Source organism: Lolium perenne, chromosome 7 (assembly GCF_019359855.2).
Source record: "Lolium perenne isolate Kyuss_39 chromosome 7, Kyuss_2.0, whole genome shotgun sequence".
NCBI lineage: Eukaryota > Viridiplantae > Streptophyta > Magnoliopsida > Poales > Poaceae > Lolium > Lolium perenne.
Genome location: NC_067250.2, coordinates 154,951,715 through 154,968,901, shown reverse-complemented (window position 1 = coordinate 154,968,901; position 17,187 = coordinate 154,951,715).

Below are 17,187 nucleotides of genomic sequence, written 5' to 3'. Positions count from 1 at the left end.
AAGCGTCGCGTCATCGCCGACCGATCAAAGGACGTCCACTTTGAGACAGAGGGGAACCAAGCCGTCGCAGTCAACCCAGAATGTCTCCGCCATTCAGACGAGACCGTAGTCATCCCAGGGCCTGCCGCGCAAGGAACGAGTGTCAAGATTGAACAAGGCTGCTGCTCCTCGCTTGTTTTCCTTGCTATAATGCCAACCCTGCTCGATTTAGCATGTATATACGTACTGGCTTCTTACCGAAGACTGTTTGCCATGGACTGACTTTGGGTAGGCAAGCAGAAGTAGAGACAGTGGGATCATGCGATGGGAAATTTTGGTTCTGTCCAACGCTGAACTCTGAACAAACGCATGAAAGCAAAATGGCATATAGAGCACCTCTTAAAACTCTGTCCAGGTGCTTGGTGAAACCGCGTTACTGATCCTGGAACAAAGACTGTTTCCTTTATTGTAGTGCGAAGTGGTTGCTGATTTGGTGAAGTCGGCCTCTTCAAGCTCACCACCAGCTTATCCGTCGCGATCCTAGAGCTCAACTCCTACCCACGGGTTGAAGCATGTACAGGCAGGCTCCAGTGCATGGCAACTTCATGTGTATGTGTCCTTGTTGTGACTTCTGGCACGGATTGAAGGCGTTTATTTCTGAAACAGTTTCTCTGAAGTAGAAGAAGTAGTAGATAGGTTTGTCCGAATATTCAGACTTTAGTTTTGGTGAACTGACATGCTTGCCAAGTATGGCCTCGGCATCTCCTCCTGCTGGCAGTGGATACCACTTTGTACACTAGGACGCCACGCTGCTGATGCTCTGTTGCTGTGATTTTGGGCAGAAAGATTAGAAGAGGAAAAAGTTAATCTGCTACACAAGATCGCTTTTTGAACGGCTATGTGTATCATGTTTATGCAGAGGCTGGGTGTAATGCTTAACACTTTTTGAGTAATCAAAACGTCCTTCATCGAAAAAAAACACAAGATCGTACATTATTTAGTTAACAATGAAATTAGTTGGCGATCAATCAAGAGAGAAAATGGTAGGTAAGCATTTGAATCATCTCCATGCTATGCTACCAGCATGTACTGTGTGCTTGCATTCTGATTGTTATCTGATTGTTGGCATGTTGTCGTTGACTTTGGCACATGAATTTTTTCATGACTTAGATTGGGTAGTTTCCTTACGGTTCGAAACAAATTAGGTGCCGTGAGTTTTGAAGGGTGAGCCCCCAGCTTAAGCCCACGTATCCCGTAAGGTTGATCCCATAGGTGTAGGTAAATTCCGTAGGTGTAGCAAAACTTCTTATGAAATATTCACCCGTAGCGAAGCACGGGCAAATGTCCTAGTATCTAATAATAAAAGAAAAAATGTTTCCGTGGTACGTCATAAAAACTACCCCTAAAATTGACATAATATTACCCACCATGCCACTGGTCAGTTGTACCGGTTGGTTTTCTTTTTACCACACAGCCCGATCCCGATCCGTATAAGTATTTGCCCCGAAAGCTCAAAAAAGAAAAGGTACAACCCAGGCTAAGCATCACGCTCGCCACTGGCCGTTGCCTATTTCAACATGATGTGAACTCTCCGCTCCGACGTGAACTCTGGTCGGACATGCTATCGTGGGAAATTTACGTTAATTAAATGAAAGCCCTCGTGGGGTATTTGATATGGACTCCGCTTTTTCTGTTCAGCAAGGCTATAAAACGGACACGAATCCTCGACAAAAAATCCAAATCAATTGCAAGTTCCGGTGCTGAAGCGTGCCGCTGTCGCCGTTCTATCAATTGCAAATTTCGGTGCGTGTCTAGGTGTCGTGTTGAATTGCAAATTCCGGCGCACCCACGCTGCCGCCAGCCGGGTTCAGTTGACGGTATCCGGTCCAATGCCACCACCAGGTAGCTCCGCGCCGCCCAATCCGTCGATTCCCGCAGCAACTGACCAAGCGCCACCATATGACTATGATTATGCGCGTCGCCACCGGCACATTGTTTGATGAAGAGACCGGCTGTGGCGAGTACAATGACCTCCGCCGGCCCATTGTTCGACGGGGAGGCCGGGTGAGGGGAAGACGATGACTGCCACTCCCCCTGGTTCCCCGTGGCAAATCTTGCAGGCAGGGAGTCGGGGAGGAAGCTGCCATCCGACTGTCCGGCCATCCTGGTGCAGGCTGGTTTATGTCACCGTCATTTGTCTACTCTTAGCTTGCAGCCAGGACGATTTGGTCGATGCCGGTTGGGCTCACTTCAGAGTTCAGATTCATGTAGGCTGAGCACCGCGTCGTGCCCAGGATTCACCACTATACGTGCATGGTCGACCTTCTAGGCCTAGCCAGGAAGCTCGACGAGGCTGATGTTGCAGTGTGGGAAGGGGCTGCTTGTTGAGTGCCAGTACGCGGAGCTCATTGATCATGCAACGGAGATGGTTTGGAAGCCGGAAACGACGGACATCATCCCGGGATGTACGTTACGCTATCGAATGAGAGGAATAGCCACTACTGCCAAGCGGTAGTCAAGATGATTTCGCTGGTGACTACCGCTACGATGGCGTCCGGGCGGCCGGTGTCAGTGTTGCCGCACAAGACGGCCAAGGACAACATGGTGACCACTACCACATCGGGAAGAAGCTGGGCTAGGAGCAGTTCAGCAGCCTGACTACCTGTGTGTGACCAGCCAAGGATGGTAGCAAGTTCGCGACGTGATCTGCAGCATAAGGCGCAAGAAGGCCAAAGACCATGCACACATCAGTTCAGATCATGCAACAACTCTCCGAACAGCGCAACGTGATCTGCAGCACAAGACAGGAGTATCTTGTTTTTTGTTGCGTGAGGTTGATAGAATTATTCTGACTGAATTCTTCTGCATGTATTGCACAACCTTTGGATGCAAATAATTTTTTTCTATACTGCACACATGATTAACAAAGTTTGTGCCACAAACGAATCTGAGTGTGTTGTGCAATCTAAAAGGAACTAATGATATTTAGGTAAATGGAACATTATTATTGCAGAAACGAGTGGTGTAGAGGAATTTGAATTTTATGTGTCAATATCTTAAGTGTTTTCTCCGTCAACTCCGTCTGCTTCACACCGCTCTGGATTCATATCGCAACTTATGAATTTACTTGTAGTAGCTGCCTGTGTGTGCATGCTCCTGAAGATTTCCACATGTTTGTGATATTTTTCGCCGAGTTTTAAGTGTAGCAGCTAGCTAGCATTGTTGTTGGTTTTTAAATTTAGATGAAAGACGGCTTATTTCAAACCATTAAATAATGCTTCATATGAGGTATGCCAAGATTGTTGCGGTGGCATCCCTAGAATGTGGAGGGATAAGCAACAAGGCAACAAAGTTGAAGAAATGTGATTTTATGTTTTCTTACACTAATAGAATTTGCTCTCCCGTTGCAACGTACGGGCAATCTTCCTAGTACCTAATAATAAAAGCAAAAGAGCTTCTTGTTGGTCCGTTTTTTACTACCCTCTATGTCAACCAATATTACAAGCCCTGCCACCGCTTATGTAATAAAACGGTTCGTCTGTCTATTCGGCCGTGCGTATGGCTCACTTGCAAGCCGTTCCCCTTTCTGGAGCAGGAGCTTTGCTCCGTGGGCTCGGCAGGCGGAGGAGCAGGGGCCAATACAATATTAGGCCGCACTGATTCCTTCCAAGAGGGCAGAGGGACGACGAGGAATCCTACGGGTAAAGAGGAGGGGTACGAGCGGAAGAGGATGCCCTTACCCGGCGACGATGAAATCCTCCACGACCCGCACCTACGCTCCTCATGGCGATCCCCAATTCCCAGATTTAGGGATTTGGGATTTCGGAGATGCAGCTCAAATCCGCGTGCGGTCGATTGATCTGAGGCTCACACTGCAAGCGGGGATGTCCTTCAGCGACCACCCCGGCGATTTCTCTATCACGCTTGGAAGAGTCCTTCCTCTCCTGCGACCACCCCGTTGCTGCCCGACCAGTTCGATGGATCGCAGCCGATCCCGCTCATGAACGGCTCACGGTGCTCTCATCACACCTCCTCAATGCCGCTGCCGAGGGCGGAGACCCTGCATCTATCGTGGAGAGGTCGCTGGTGTCTACCCGGCACCGCGCCCCTGGCGACCCGCGCAGCGTGCTCTCCGCGGGTATCTTTCTTGCCCAGCTCACGCTGCGTTCTTCACTAAGCAGAACTCCCTGATCGATCGATGGCAACAACCGGCTGTGCACCCATCCCTGCGTCCTGCGACCCTGCCACTCCTTGGGCCAGTCTCAGTTTCCCGGAAACGGAATAGAAGAGAGCAGGTGAGAAATTCATAGATCGAGTTAACTGATTTCTGTGTAACTTCTAGGTGGCGGAGAACACCACACCAGCGATGCTGCCCATGCTCTGCATATCATTTTGAAGAAAAAAAATACGAAAGAACAGTGATATGAGGATAAGAAGAATGTGGTGGAAAATTTACCTGCTTAAGCATGCGGTTAGCTAATAAACAAAACACGCCACATCACTTTAATCAGAAAAGATGATTAAATTTGTCCTTACATTTAATTATCACTGTAATCTATTAAGCAAATTTCCGCTCCATGTTCCTTTTTCTGAAAATTCTATGCTACTGCCGATGTGACCATTTTACACAATACTTGTCTATAAGGCGAGATAAATTTATTAGCAATTGACATTACGTGTGGCAAGAAAAAAGAATTGTATAAAAAGGACTCAAGTCCCTCTACCGAAACCGTTTTGTTGACATTTCTAAAACTCAGTCTGCACATGCCCCAGTCGTGCCGACAAGGACGATGCTCGAGGCATAAAACGCAACAACAAACGGTGTTCAGGTGAAACTGTTCGCTGTCAAGAGGCAAGATGAAAGGTTTGGCCATCACGTGGCAATGATACAATGACCCTCACAGCCATACCATGACCAATTTCTCATAGATGGATTCATGAAAAAAAAAATTGCGCAAGACAAGAAAATATCAGATAAATTTTAAATCTAATGATGGTGGCTGGGCCAGCGAAAGCTATAGGCTCATCTTGGACGAAGCGGTCAACTTCGTAAAGTAGATGGTGTAGGTAGGGATCAATGTCAACGGCGAGATGGACGAACTGGTTGACACCAAGGGAGCCCTGCGAAGAGCGGAAGAACCTACTCATGTGTAAGATCAAGAAAGATGTGCAGATGGCCATCGATGTGTATCAAGTGTTAATCATCATCGGAGAGAAGTGATCTGATAAGACCACATAGATACCCAGCATGCGAAATTTACAAACCTGGTTTAGGGGTGAGAAAACATAATTTCATCCGAAAATTATGTTAGTATTTGAAAAAAAATCCCAAACGTAATGGTTATATAATGTAACAATCAATTATAGGTCAGCAATAAGGTTGTGAGTTCGAATACACATATTTTATTTATTGTGCTAAACGAATTTAATTTCTACCAATTTAAATCTGAGCAATTTTTTGTTTTTTTCTTTGAAATTTTGTTAATTTCGTGAGATTTGCCAATCTCGACTGGGATGAAAGAAAATGAACGAAATTTAAAGCCCTGCTGAGCTCCCTCAACCCTGTCAAGTAGACGATGAAGGAGAAGAAGATAACGTGCTCCTAACGGGAAGATACAAAACATCAAGAGAGACTTGCATTATTTTTGAAGGTATAAATTTCAGACCGATTAAAAAATTATTAAGCAAAATAGATCCGTAGCAACGCACGGGCAAACTTACTAGTATAAACCTAATAATAAAGAAAATAAGGTTTCTTGTCTGTCCGTCCGAAATTTTACCTATTTGCCCTTCCACAAAATATGTATTTACTAAGACTACCACCGCAAAGTAAAATAACGTTCCAGTATAGACAGTCAGAAGTAAGTCTTCTTCCCCCAATCCTCATCATCTCTCTCTCCGCACCTAGCGCCGCCCCCGACACTCGATCCCTGACCTTGCGCTGCAGCTCTTCGATGCACCCCTTCTCCCGGCCTCCGGCGATAGCGAGACCTCGATCCGTTCCTCTTGGGACCCTTTTCCCCATGGCCACGACGACGTTTTCTCTGTAAGTCATCACCCGTGGGGAGGCAATTCGCAGAGAAAAGCACAGATCCGGGATTCCAGCGATGGCTAAGGCTTCACCGGAGATCCGCAGGGAAGAGGAGGTGGGGAGGCTCCGGCGTTTGGAGGAGGTAGAGATGGAGGTGGCCGCCCCTTTGATCTTCCCGTATCCAGCCTCCCTTGACGCCGGCGTTTGGAGGCGGCGTGCGCAGATGGGAGCCAGGGCAATGACAAGGAGGGCATTCGTGCTTTACTTGGCTTCGATTTTGTTGGTTTCGTGATTGCTTTGGTTCTGAAAGCAAAGCTTTATTTTCCATGGTACTCCTATCCGATGCTAATTAAAAAATAGGCATGTCCTATGCTACATGCGCATGATCCTATTGCTCAGGTGTGTAGGATCGACGATTCGGAAGTGAACCACACATATGGCCGCTACGATGCCCATCGCCACTGCAGCGCCCGACATGCCGCCCATCGCCGTCTCCATCTTGGCTTTGCTCCTGCAATTCCTCAACCGTACATGTCCGGTTTTTTTTTTTGAACAAGGAGAGACCCCGAAGGGTCAGGAAGCTTCATTAGTCAAAGCGGTCGGTACAATTTACAAACAGGCCCCTAAAAAAAGGAAAAGTAAAGCAGGCCTAAAGTATTACAATGAGGACCCTGAAGAAAACTGCAGAAACGCGATCGAGTCCTTCGTCGCCGCCGCCGATCTGAGACCTCCAACTTCATGCGCCATCGTCGCCGCCGGGGACCTTGCCACTTGGGGCGTCGATGGCGTTGCATCCTGGAGCGGGGTCGGGGAAGTTCCTCACACATAGGAGGAATAGCCGACGACGTGGTTGGCTTGGAGTGGCTTGATACGTCTGCAACGTATCCATAATTTCTGATGTTCCATGCTTGTTTTATGACAATACTTACATGTTTTGCTTGCACTTTATGATGATTTTATGCATTTTCCGGAACTAACCTATTGACAAGATGCCACAGTGCCAGTTCCTGTTTTTTGCTGTTTTTGGTTCCAGAAAGGCTGTTCGGGCAATATTCTCGGAATTCGACGAAACGAAGACCAAACATCATAGTTCACCGAGACGGACCAGGACACCGAAGGGGAGTCAGAGGGGAGCCCTGGGCCCCCCACACCATAGGGCCGCGCGTGCCAGCCCCTGGCCGCGCCGGCCTATGGGGAGGGCACCCTGTTGCCCCTCCTGCGCCGCCTCTTCGCCTATATAAGCCCTTTCGACCTAAAAACTCGAGACCTTTTGACGAAACTCCAGAAAGACTCCAGGGGCGCCACCGCCATCGCGAAACTTCAATTCGGGGGACAGAAGTCTCTGTTCCGGCACCCTGCCGGGACGGGGAAGTGCCCCCGGAAGCCATCCCCATCGACGCCACCGCCTCCATCATGCTCTGTGAGTAGTTCCCCCATGGACTACGGGTTCTAGCAGTAGCTAGTTGGTACTCTCTATCCCATGTACTTCAATACAATGATCTCATGAGCTGCCTTACATGATTGAGATCCATCTGATGTAATCGGTGTTGTGTTTGTTGGGATCCGATGGATGATACATTATGATTAGTCTATCTATAAAGTTTGTGAAGTTATTGTTGCTACAATCTTGTTATGCTTAATGCTTGTCACTAGGGCCCGAGTGGCATGATCTTAGAATTAAGCTCTATACTTATTGCTTAGATTGTATCTACAAGTTGTATGCACATGTCGCTGTCCGGAACCAAAGGCCCCGAAGTGACAGAAATCGGGACAACCGGAGGGGATGGCGGTGATGTGAGGATCACATGTTTTCACGGAGTGTTAATGCTTTGCTCCGGTACTTTATTAAAAGGAGTACCTTAATATCCAGTAGATTCCCTTGAGGCCCGGCTGCCACCGGCTGGTAGGACAAAAGATGTTGTACAAGTTTCTCATTGCGAGCACGTATGACTATATATGGAAAACATGCCTACATGATTAATGAATTGATGTTCTATCTTAATGCTTTATCATTCCTATCAATTGCCCAACTGTAATTTGTTCACCCAACACTTGTCACTTGTTATTGGAGAGTTACCACTAGTGTAGATCACTGGGAACCCCGGTCCATCTCTCATCATCATAGACTCATTCTATATGTCATTGGAAGTAGTATCAACTATTTTCTGGTGCCATCGCCTCTGTGTTATTGCTACTGCTGCTGTGTTACTGTTACTATTGCTCTCATACTACTGTTGCTTTCACATCACCCCTGTTACTAGTGCTTTTCCAGGTGCAGCTGAATTGACAACTCAGTTGTTAAGGCTTATAAGTATTCTTTACCTCCCCTTGTGTCGAATCAATAAATTTGGGTTTTACTTCCCTCGAAGACTGCCGCGATCCCCTATACTTGTGTGTTATCAAGACTGTTTTCTGGCTCCGTTGCCGGGGAGGCATAGCTCTACTCATAAGTTCACCTGGGGAGTACACTCTACCTCTCTCTCTGTTTTTACTTTGTTTTATTTTGTTTTGCTTAGTTTACTTTTGTCTAGTTTATTTGTGCTTAGTTTATTTTTCTCTAGTATTATTTTGCTTAGTTTACTTTTGTCTAGTTTCTTTTTGTTTTGTTTTACTTTTCTCATATACCCAAAAATCCATAAAAATTTGAAAACCCTAAAAATTAAAAACTGCTGTTATGGGAGAACCCATAACCTACTTGGAGCTTATAGAATATTATAATAATTATAGAGAATCAAGAACTGGTAAAGTAATGAGTGCTATGATAGAAAAAGTGAATACAATTGCTAAAATCTTGCTTAAATGCCATGATATAAATTGTTGCTCTAAAGAGGATACTAAACATCTGAAATTTCAATGTGGCTTTAGTGAAGAAGTTTTAATTAAGAACTATAATTGGAATAGCTATATTCATCTTGGGTTCAAAGAGGTAGAACAATTTGTCTTATTTATGGGAGCCTCTGAGATAGAATCCTTCATGGTTAAGAATTATGAAACTTGTGTTGTTTGCAAGGACCTTAAAGATTATGTCTCTTCTATCCTTAATTTTTGCAATGAAAGTTACATTGATAATCCTTATATCATTGATTATAAAGAGAGACTCATTAATGCACAAGAATGCACTCACAATTTGCAGGAACCTGCGGAAGAAGAAATTGATGAACCTGAAAGCTCATTGGATGAAAAAGAGGAGGAAACTGATGAACCTGAAAGCTCATTGGATGAAAAAGAAGAGGAGAGTGATGAACAAAAGGAGGAAGAATGGATTAGATACCCATGCCAACCTTCTGATGAGAGTAACTCTTTATCTCTTACGCTATTTGATTGTCCTCCATGCTTACTGAAAGAGGTTGAATGTTATGTTCCTGTGGATTCTCTTGAAATAGTACCTATGAGTAAAACTTGTGAGAATAATTATGCTACTGTTATTTATGATAATCCATGCTACTTTGATAAATCTTATGATAATGCTTTGTTTGTGCCTGATGTCGAAATGCATGGTACTAAAGAGTTTTGCGTAGCAAATGTTTATGATAAATCTCTAGATGATGGTCCTATGTTACTTGATAATATTAATTGTACTACTAGTGAAAATGGGATTGGAGAATTCTTGACTTTATCTATGAGTCCCATATCTTTTGAGATTGATCAATCATCATGTTATATTGTTGATAAAGGTGGGTTTGAAAGTTTGGATCCCACTATTTTTGAGCTTGATAAAAATTATGTGTTTATGGATCATGAAAAGTATGCTGCATGTGATAGTTATATTGTTGAGTTTGTTCATGAAGCTACTAAAAATTATTATGAGAGAGGAAAATATGGTTGTAGAAATTTTCATGGTGCTAAAACACCTCTCTATATGCTTAAAATTTTGAAGTTACTCTTGTTTTATCTTCTTATGCTTGTCACTTTGTTCTTCATGAATTTATTTGTGTACAAGATTCCTATGCATAGGAAGTGGGTTAGACTTAAATGTGTTTTGAACTTGCTTTTTGATGCTCTCTTTTGCTTCAACTCTTATTTCTTGCGAGTGCATCATTAAAATTGCTGAGCCCATCTTAATGGCTATAAAGAAAGAACTTCTTGGGAGATAACCCATGTGTTTATTTACTACAGCAATTTTGTTTTATATTTGTGTCTTGGAAGTTGTTACTACTATAGCAACCTCTCCTTATATTTATTTTATTGCAATGTTGTGCCAAGTGAAGCCTCTAATCGAAGGTTGATACTAGATTTGGATTTCTGCGCAGAAACAGATTTCTATCTATCACGAATCTGGGCTGTTTTCTCTGTAGGTAACTCAGAAAAATCTGCCAATTTACGTGCGTGTTCCCCAGATATGTACGCAACTTTCATTAGTTTTGAGTTTTCTGATTTGAGCAACTAAGTACCTCTTTAAAATTCGTCTTTACTGGCTGTTCTGTTTTGGCAGATTCTGTCTCTGTTTTTTGCATTGTCTCTTGTGCACTTTAAGCAAGGCTTTCTAGACGTGGAGAGCTGTAGCTAATGTTTTATTGAGTTCTTGCAATGTGTCACTACAGGACCAAGGTGGATTCAAGTTTTTTGAGTACTAACCCCTCTAATGAAGTTTATGAGAAGTTTGGTGTGAAGGAAGTTTTCAAGGGTCAAGAGAGGAGGATGATATATGATCAAGAAGAGTGAAAAGTCTAAGCTTGGGGATGCCCCCGTAGTTCATCCCTGCATATTTCAAGAAGACTCAAGCATCTAAGCTTGGGGATTCCCAAGGCATCCCCTTCTTCATCAACTTATCAGGTTTCTTCTATTGAAACTATATTTTTATTCGGTCACATCATATATGCTTTACTTGGAGCGTCTGTGTGCTTTTATTTTTGTTTGTGTTTGAATAAGATCGGATCCTAGCAATCCTTGTGTGGGAGAGAGACACGCTCCGCCTTTTCATATGAACACTTGTTCTTCGTTTTACTTTTAATGTTCAATGGTAAAAGTTGGAAGCTATTGCATTTATTGTTATTTGGTTGGAAACAGAAAATGCCTCATATTGTCTTGGATAATTTGACACTTGGCAATTGTTTTGAGCTCTCAAGTAGATCATGATTAAGTTCTTGCACCATGTAGTTTAAACCTATTAGTGGAGAACTACCGTAGAGCTTGTTGAAATTGGTTTGCATGATTGGTCTCTCTTAAGGTCTAGATATTTTCTGGTAAAAGTGTTTGAGCAACAAGGAAGATAGTGTAGAGTATTTTAATGCTTGCAATATGTTCTTATGTAAGTTTTGCTGTACCGGTTCATACTTGTGTTTGCTTCAAATAGCCTTGCTATCCCTAAGCCTTGTATCGAGAGGGAATACTTCTCATGCATCCAAAATCCTTGAGCCAACCACTATGCCATTTGTGTCCACCATACCTACCTACTGATACGTCTCCGACGTATCGATAATTTCTTATGTTCCATGCCACATTATTGATGTTATCTACATGTTTTATGCACACTTTATGTCATATTCGTGCATTTTCTGGAACTAACCTATTAACAAGATGCCGAAGTGCCAGTTCCTGTTTTCTGCTGTTTTTGGTTTCAGAAATCCTCGTAACGAAATATTCTCGGAATCGGACGAAATCAACGCCCAGGTTCCTATTTTACCCGGAAGCATCCAGAACACACGAGAACCGCCAGAGAAGGGTGGCAGGGCCACCACACCACACCCCGGCGCGGCCTAGGGGGGGGCGCGCCCCCCTAGGGTGTGGGCCCACCTTCGACCTTCCTGCGCCGCCTCTTCGCCTATAAGAAGCCCCTGGATCAGAAAACCCTACACCAATTGACGAAACCCACGAAAACCTTCCAGAGCCGCCGCCATCGCGAGGCCAAGATCTGGGGGACAGGATCTCTGTTCCGGCACCCTGCCGGAGCGGGGAAGTGCCCCCGAAAGGCTTCTCCATCGACACCGCTGCCATCTCCACCGCCATCTTCATCACCGCTGCTGCTCCCATGAGGAGGGAGTAGTTCTCCATCGAGGCTCGGGGCTGTACCGGTAGCTATGTGGTTCATCTCTCTCCTATGTACCCCAATACAATAATCTCATGAGCTGCTTTACATGATTGAGATTCATATGTGTTTGTATCACAATTCATCTATGTGCTACTCTAGCAAAGTTATTAAAGTAGTTCTATTCCTCCTGCACGTGTGTAATGGTGACAGTGTGTGCACCGTGTTAGTACTTGGTTTGTGCTATGATCATGATCTCTTGTAGATTATGGAGTTAACTATTGCTATGATAATATTGATGTGATCTATTCCTCCTACATATGCATGAAGGTGACAGTGTGCATGCTATGCTAGTACTCGGTTTAGTCTGTTGATCTATCTTACACTAAAGGTTACTTAAACATGAGCATTATTGTGGAGCTTGTTAACTCCGGCATTGAGGGTTCGTGTAATCCTACGCAATGTGTTCATCATCCAACAAAAGTGTAGAGTATGCATTTATCTATTCTGTTATGTGATCAATGTTGAGAGTGTCCACTTGTGAAAGTGTAATCCCTAGGCCTTGTTCCTAAATACTGCTGAGTTACTACTGCTTGTTTACTGTTTTACTGCGTTACTACTGCTGCAATTCTACCACCATCAACTACACACCATCAAGCTATTTTCTGGCACCGTTGCTACTGCTCATATATATTCATACCACCTGTATTTCACTATCTCTTCGCCGAACTAGTGCACCTATTTGGTGTGTTGGGGACACAAGAGACTTCTTGCTTTGTGGTTGCAGGGTTGCATGAGAGGGATATCTTTGACCTCTTCCTCCCTGAGTTCGATAAACCTTGGGTATCCACTTAAGGGAAAACTTGCTGCTGTTCTACAAACCTCTGCTCTTGGAGGCCCAACACTGTCTACAGGAAAGGAGGGGGAACGTAGACATCAAGCACTTTTCTGGCGCCGTTGCCGGGGACCAGAAAGCTACAACAGGAATTTCCTCCCTCGCCAACCTTGCGCCAGTCCTGGACAGCATCAAGCACTTTTCTGGCGCCGTTGCCGGGGAGGAAAGGTAAACGGCACACACACACCGGCAACCCCGGCAACCGGCACTTTTCTGGCGCCGTTGCCGGGGAGGAAAGGTAAAAGGCTCTCATACTACGGTCCCAGGTAAAGTATTTTTCTGTTGCCGTCGTGTGTGTGCTCAAAGCTATTTCCTTTAGATCCCGCAATTGCATCTTTTTGTTTCTTGTTTACACTAGTTTGGCATAATGGACAACAATGAGCTTCTTGTTCTATTTCCTGATTTAAAACATGGATTGTTTGATGCGAAAATTAAAAAACCTATGAAATCTTCTTTGCATGCTGGTAGTAATATTAGTATGAACGCTTTGAACACCATTGTTGACAATAATATAGAAAGTTCTAAGCTTGGGGAAGCTGGTTTTCATGATATTTTTAGTCCCCCAAGCATTGAGGAGAAAATTTTCTTTGATGATACTTTGCCTCCTATTTATGATGATAATGATAGTGGTCTTTTGGTGCCACCTACTATGGAGAGTAAATTTTGTTATGATTACAATATGCCCCCTATATTTGATAATGAGAATAATAATGATAGCTACTTTGTTGAATTTGCTCCCACTACAACTAATAAAATTGATTATGCCTATGTGGAGAGTAATTATTTTATGCATGAGACTCATGATAAGAATGCTTTATGTGATGGTTATATTGTTGAGTTTGCTCATGTTGCTACTGAAAGTTATTATGAGAGAGGAAAATATGGTTGTAGAAATTTTCATGTTACTAAAATACCTCTCTATGTGCTGAAATTTTTGAAGCTATACTTGTTTTATCTTCCTATGCTTGTTACTTTGCTCTTCATGAACTTGTTTATTTACAAGATTCCTATGCATAGGAAGCATGTTAGGCTTAAATGTGTTTTGTACTTGCCTCTTGATGCTCTCTTTTGCTTCAAATACTATTTCTTGCGAGTGCATCATTAAAACTGCTGAGCCCATCTTAATGGCTATAAAGAAAAGAACTTCTTGGGAGATAACCCATGTGCTATTTTGCTACAGTACTTTGTTTTTATTTTGTGTCTTGGAAGTTGTTTACTACTGTAGCAACCTCTCCTTATCTTAGTTTTGTGTTTTGTTGTGCCAAGTTAAGCCGTTGATAGAAAAGTAAGTACTAGATTTGGATTACTGCACAGTTCCAGATTTCTTTGCTGTCACGAATCTGGGTCCACCTCCCTGTAGGTAGCTCAGAAAATTAAGCCAATTTACGTGCATGATCCTCAGATATGTATGCAACTTTCATTCAATTTGAGCATTTTCATTTGAGCAAGTCTGGTGCCATTTTAAAATTCGTCAATACGAACTGTTCTGTTTTGACAGATTCTGCCTTTTATTTCGCATTGCCTCTTTCGCTATGTTGGATGAATTTCTTTGATCCACTAATGTCCAGTAGCATTATGCAATGTCCAGAAGTGTTAAGAATGATTGTGTCACCTCTGAATATGTCAATTTATATTGTGCACTAACCCTCTAATGAGTTGTTTCGAGTTTGGTGTGGAGGAAGTTTTCAAGGGTCAAGAGAGGAGAATGATATACTATGATCAAGGAGAGTGAAAGCTCTAAGCTTGGGGATGCCCCGGTGGTTCACCCCTGCATATATCAAGAAGACTCAAGCGTCTAAGCTTGGGGATGCCCAAGGCATCCCCTTCTTCATCGACAACATTATCAGGTTCCTCCCCTGAAACTATATTTTTATTCCATCACATTTTATGTGCTTTGCTTGGAGCGTCTGTATGTTTCTTATTTTTGTTTGTGTTTGAATAAATTGGATTACATCATGCTTGTGTGGGAGAGAGACACGCTCCGCTGGTTCATATGAACATATGTGTTCTTAGCTTTACTTTTAGTATTCATGGCGAAGTTTCTTCTTCGTTAAATTGTTATATGGTTGGAATTGGAAAATGATACATGTAGTAATTGCTATAATGTCTTGGGTAATGTGATACTTGGCAATTGTTGTGCTCATGTTTAAGCTCTTGCATCATATACTTTGCACCTATTAGTGAAGAATACATAGAGCATGCTAAAATTTGGTTTGCATAATTGGTCTCTCTAAGGTCTAGATAATTTCTAGTATTGAGTTTGAACAACAAGGAAGACGATGTATAGTTTTATAATGCTTGTAATATGTCTTTTATGTGAGTTTTGCTGTACTAGTTCATCCTTGTGTTTGTTTCAAATAAGCCTTGCTAGCCTACACCTTGTATCGAGAGGGAATACTTCTCGTGCATCCAAATACTTGAGCCAACCACTATGCCATTTGTGTCCACCATACCTACCTACTACATGGTATTTTTCCGCCATTCCAAAGTATATTGCTTGAGTGCTACCTTTAAAAATTCCATCATTCACCTTTGCAATATATAGCTCATGGGACAAATAGCTTAAAAACTATTGTGGTATTGAATATGTAATTATGCACTTTATCTCTTATTAAGTTGCTTGTTGTGCGATAACCATGTTTACCGGGGAACGCCATCAACTCATTGTTGAATTTCATGTGAGTTGCTATGCATGTTCGTCTTGTCTGAAGTAAGGGCGATCTACTCTGAGTTGAATGGTTTGAGCATGCATATTGTGAGAGAAGAACATTGGGCCGCTAACTAAAGCCATGTTCCATGGTGGAAGTTTCGGTTTTGGACAACAATCCTCAAATCTCTAATGAGAAAAGAATTAATTGTTGTTGAATGCTTAAAGCATTAAAAGAGGAGTCCATTATCTGTTGTCTATGTTGTCCCGGTATGGATGTCTAAGTTGAGAATAATCAATAGCGAGAAATCCAATGCGAGCTTTCTCCTTAGACCTTTGTACAGGCGGCATAGAGGTACCCCTTTGTGATACTTGGTTAAAGCATATGTATTGCGGTGATAATCCAGGTAGTCCAAGCTAATTAGGACAAGGTGCGGGCACTATTAGTACACTATGCATGAGGCTTGCAATTTATAAGATATAATTTACATGATGCATATGCTTTATTACTACCGTTGACAAAATTGTTTCATGTTTTCAAAATCAAAGCTCTAGCACAAATATAGCAATCGATGCTTTTCCTCTATGGAGGACCATTCTTTTACTTTCAATGTTGAGTCAGTTCACCTATTTCTCTCCATCTCAAGAAGCAAACACTTGTGTGAACTGTGCATTGATTCCTACATACTTGCTTATTGCACTTATTATATTACTCTATGTTGACAATATCCATGAGATATACATGTTACAAGTTGAAAGCAACCGCTGAAACTTAATCTTCTTTTGTGTTGCTTCAATGCCTTTACTTTGAATTATTGCTTTATGAGTTAACTCTTATGCAAGACTTATTGATGCTTGTCTTGAAGTGCTATTCATGAAAAGTCTTTGCTATATGATTCACTTGTTTACTCATGTCATATACATTGTTTTGATCGCTGCATTCACTACATATGCTTTACAAATAGTATGATCAAGGTTATGATGGCATGTCACTCCAGAAATTATCTTTGTTATCGTTTTACCTGCTCGGGACGAGCAGAACTAAGCTTGGGGATGCTGATACGTCTCCGACGTATCGATAATTTCTTATGTTCCATGCCACATTATTGATGTTATCTACATGTTTTATGCACACTTTATGTCATATTCGTGCATTTTCTGGAACTAACCTATTAACAAGATGCCGAAGTGCCAGTTCCTGTTTTCTGCTGTTTTTGGTTTCAGAAATCCTAGTAACGAAATATTCTCGGAATCGGACGAAATCAACGCCCAGGTTCCTATTTTACCCGGAAGCATCCAGAACACACGAGAACCGCCAGAGAAGGGTGGCAGGGCCACCACACCACACCCCGGCGCGGCCTAGGGGGGGGCGCGCCCCCCTAGGGTGTGGGCCCCCCTTCGACCTTCCTGCGCCGCCTCTTCGCCTATAAGAAGCCCCTGGATCAGAAAACCCTACACCAATTGACGAAACCCACGAAAACCTTCCAGAGCCGCCGCCATCGCGAGGCCAAGATCTGGGGGACAGGATCTCTGTTCCGGCACCCTGCCGGAGCGGGGAAGTGCCCCCGGAAGGCTTCTCCATCGACACCGCTGCCATCTCCACCGCCATCTTCATCACCGCTGCTGCTCCCATGAGGAGGGAGTAGTTCTCCATCGAGGCTCGGGGCTGT